The following is a 4,861-nucleotide window of genomic DNA, read 5'->3' on the forward strand; positions in this document are numbered from 1 at the left end:
CTTTTTAGTTAGATTTAGTTTAAGTTTTATTATTGTTCGAAACAAAAAAAAAAAACTAATAAAAATTTTTCTTCTATTTCAGGTACATACATATCAGTACCAAAGCAACGAAGAGAGGATTTCTAGGTCCTTCAAGGAAGAAGTCTACTGGTCTATGCACGATCCGTAAGTCTAAGAGGGAAGTATCGATCGACACCCTCCAAGCAGTATCGATCGACAGCATACACCATCAATCGATCGACACCATTCATCCGACGTCAATCGACAAACGACAAGCAGCGGTGATCGACAGAGCCAACAAATCGTCAAACAACACTGTTCACCGAGATACTATTCATCGACGTACTGTTCATCCAGGTACTGTTCATCATAATACTATTCATCCTAGTACTGTTCATCATAATACTATTTATCTCGACACTATTCACCTACCGTCGATCGACACTATTCATGTCCCGTCGATCGACACTGTTCATCTCGTGTCGGTCGACACTATTCATATCCCGTCGATTGAAACTGTTCATCCTGTGTCGATCGACACTGTTCATCCAGTGTCGATCGACACTATTCATCTTCTGTCGATCGACACTGTTCATATTCTGTCGCTCGACACTGTTCACCCGAACACGCGATACTGTTCATCTGAACACTATTCATCGCGGTACTGTTCCTCCAATGACGAACACCACTTACAGAGAGACAGAGAAGGTCGAAGCGCTCATACTTAAAATCGACAATAAAGGTATTTGGCGAGACGAAGAAGGTCGCCCTTGCAGCCGCACAGGACAATTGATTAATGCAGAGGGTAATGAAATCCGTGATGTAATTGATGTTGCTGAGATGAATACCTTTGATCTGACAAGCCAATGGTATACTTGGGGAAGTGAGGATCTTTTCCGAGGTCTTCCTCATGAAAATCCAAGAAACCACATCGAACAGCTTGAGGGTCTAGTTTCAAGGCGTAAGCAAAAATAAATATCCGAAGACTTATACTCTGCAAGATTTTCCCTTATACTATCTCTGGAGATGCTTTTAGCTGATTCAGTAAGCTGCAGCCAAGATCTTTAACCTGCTGGGAAGACATCAAAGGCGCCTTCCTAGGTAAATTTTTTAGCGAAGCTGTAGCAACTCGAAGTAGAAGGTTTGATTACATGGTGGACAAGATGATTGAAGATCACGAGAAAGGAATAATCACTAGTCTTAGTCAGATTAGTATTAGTCAGATTATGGATTTTGCCTATAGCAAGCAGGATGAAGATTTTGAAATCCTGACCACTCATGTCAAGCAGCAAAACATTCAGGTTCACCATGCAGATGAGAGTAAGTAGAAGGACGAACTGAACAGAGAAAAGCTGGTCAACCATGATACAGTTAAGGATGATGAATATCATGTATCAGGAGAGCAGAGCAAAGTAGAAGAAGCTGATACAAAAGATCCGACTTCAGCATCGATCAACAGTAGTAACTCAGAATCGATCGATATCCGCACTTCAGAAACGATCAATACATATATTTATCATCGATCGATACCTTCTACAATCCCTGATGCTACCACTGTGTATGTTAGGACTGGACGACCGAAGGCAATTTGAGACTATAACAGTCCTGAAGATGCCTATGCTAAAAAGTCTGCATTGCATCGTTCAGCACTTCAGAATACTGTCCTTGAGCTGCACCCTGCATATATCTATCTTGTGGGTCAGCATTCTTTCCATGGTTTTCCTCATGAAGATCCCACTAGCCACCTGGAGACATTTGTAGATCTGTCATCGACCATCAAATGCAATGGAGTCTCTCAAGACTACTATTTATGCAAATTATTCTCATACTCTCTTGCTGGAGAAGCATCATATTGGTTCAGGAAGTTGCCACTAGGATCTCTCACTACCTGGAATGACATCAGATACGCCTTCCTCAACAAATTTCTCTATGATGCTGCAGCAAATCTAGAGATTGAGATAAGGTCTATGCTCGAATATATGGTGGAGGATGATGAGCAACATGAGTCTTGAAAGCTGAGCATAGTAGAAGTACTTGATATTAGTGACACGAGCTCATCGTCGATCGACCCCAGTACCTCAGAAATGATCGACACAGACTTTTGTCATCGATCGATTCCACTTGAAATCCCTGAAAGAGCGAGTTGTCCTCAGGACATTGCAAACTCGACACAGGAGAGAATCGATGAATCAAGCTGTGATCTTACCTCAGATGTCGACAAAGTCACTCTGAAAGACTTTCTGGAGTTGGAAGAATGACTTCGGCAGAAGCTTGATGATCAGCCCGCTTCGGGAAAAGGTCTGGAAAATTCCTTAAAGGCCGACGACATCGACCGACATAGACCTGATGAGATTGATCGACACCCACCCTACGACATCGATCTATAGTCGTCGTCTAACATCGATCAACATACACCCGACTGTATCGTTCGATACCCACCTGATTGCATCGATCGATAGCCATGTTTGGATGGACTATCAGGATACATGATTGAACCATAACTGGTTGGAAGAAAAGAACACACGTCTGGAGCCTCACACCTTGCTGTCCCCGAAAATCTAAGACCACCTCTATGCGAAGAAGAAGCTGTTGGGATTTGCAAAAGAGTGAAGAGGATACATGATCATGTGAAGTTTGGTCTTCCATATGAAGTGTTTGAAGCTGAATCTCCTATCCCACCAGATAAAAGTATGGAGTTAAGTTCCTATGGTGGAGTATTTGATGATAATAAGTACGTAGAAGCTTCTCAAAGAGGGCTGCGATTTAGAGATGAAGTAGATAACTGCCCAGCAGAAGTACCATCGAGCGACATCAACAGAACAAAATCGATTGACACTATCATTTCATCATCGATCGATACCGGTCAGACGATCGACACCCTTCGCGAATCAGAGCAGAAAGAGTTTGAAGTGTGTCAGAATCTTTTTGATGGAGGCACCACCATGCGATCAGACAAGTCTGGGGGAAAGAAGAGGCGGAATTGGAAGAAGAGGAAAAGGATCAAGGGAGATCCTCAGTTATCATTGATTCCCCACTTCTCAGATGGTGTCAGAAAACCCAGAGTGCGCAGTAGATGCTTCTCATAGCCTTTTGCAAAGCTCAAAGCACTCGTTATTGCTGAAATGATAGACAAAGGAGAAGGGTATATGGAGGAGGCTTTCACACAAGAATGATAAAGCTTCAAAGAGTAAACATTGAGACTTGGTTTGGAGCAAGTTCTCATTCTCATCCGGATTGAATCAGATCTCTAGAAGTCAAGGTAATGACTAAAAATAAGCGCTGAGTGGGAGGCTACCCACTGTTAGATTTGTTTTAAATATGGTTTAATTTTCATTTATTACTGATTTTTCTTGTTTTCTAATGATTTCAGGTATAAAAAAAATTATTAGTTAATTGGTTTTATTAGTTATATATTACTAACTTTTAGACTTTTAGTGTTTTATTTATGTTAGGTACAAGGAAAAGATCCGAGGAAGACGAGTTTCCATAGAAATCAACGATGGCTAGCTAACATCGATCGACAGGGTATCAAGGGTATCGATCGCCACTTAACTATGTTGGTCAATATTCACATCAAAGTTAGGTATATTGTTCTTCCTTGTTAAATATTGTCCTTATGATTTATTCTCCCACCGATCTTAGGCTGAATAACATTGGTCACAATGTTATTTAAGTCTGGTGGAGGTTATATTAATATTAGGTTTTAGTTAGATGTTTAGAATAGGAACCCAAGTAAACGATTGCCATGATATCGACCGACGAAAACAGTCAATATCGATCGACATTGCTACATCTTCCACGACCGATGACAACACGTTTACATCGATCGACATCCATTCCGGTCAGATCCATGTAGATGATTGCTCAGATCATCGACCGATGAGACCATCTCGATACCGATCGACAACACTTCATCAACAACGATCGACTGTCACTTCATTGTATCGATCGATACTGAGCAGGTTATCGTTCTTACTTGTTAAATTTTGTACTTCTGCTTTATGATTTTCACCTTACCACCGACTGTGTTACACTGGGGACAGTGTAATTTAAGTCTGGAGGGATTACTAACGTTTATCTACCTTTATGAGTCTTATTTAAAATATTTTCAAAATATGTTTTTATTGAGTCAAGAAGGGGATAATGAACTTATTAGATTCATGCTTGTTATCTAACCACTTTTTAGCACCATTCTAGACTTACTGATTGCAGATAGTACTAAAGATACTAAAGTGGATCAACCTATCAACTATGTTCACACTTGCTGAGATTGTTTGAAGGAACCGAAGCTGACCTCCAACCTAATTTGACTTAACTGCTTGTCTTGGGGCTTGGTATACACTGGATCGGATTCCTCCTTCAGGTCTGAAAGGTAAAAGTCTGAGTGACTTTGGTTTCCTTCTCTCCTCCCTTTGGCATCCTATAATAAAATAAAATAAAAGATTGAGACGATTTCTTGCGGTTTAGAGGGGTAGGTACATTACCGATGACCCCATTATTCTACTCTAATAGAATGATCACACATTCTTGGAAGCGAGGGGTAGGTACATTACCAATGACCCCACTATTCGCCTACACTTTGTCAAGAAAAGAAAAAAAAATAATAATAAAAAAATCGAAAAGAAGGTGAATAAGATGGACTGCATCAGCATCTTTGTTCATTGGAATTGAGATAAAAAAGATTCAGAGAAGGGATATATAGAGTAAAAGAAACCAGAACAAGACTACCTGTTTACTCAGATACCTGTTGGGGTAAGAGTCCATGTGTCTTGTGATCGATACTCCCAAAGTAAAGCATACACATTTATTTATGTTAAGAAATGAGGTTGGTAGAGGGGAATGCAGACATGATTTGCTAAGA

This window comes from Brassica rapa, unplaced genomic scaffold, assembly GCF_000309985.2.
Source record: "Brassica rapa cultivar Chiifu-401-42 unplaced genomic scaffold, CAAS_Brap_v3.01 Scaffold0288, whole genome shotgun sequence".
NCBI classification, from domain to species: Eukaryota; Viridiplantae; Streptophyta; class Magnoliopsida; order Brassicales; family Brassicaceae; genus Brassica; species Brassica rapa.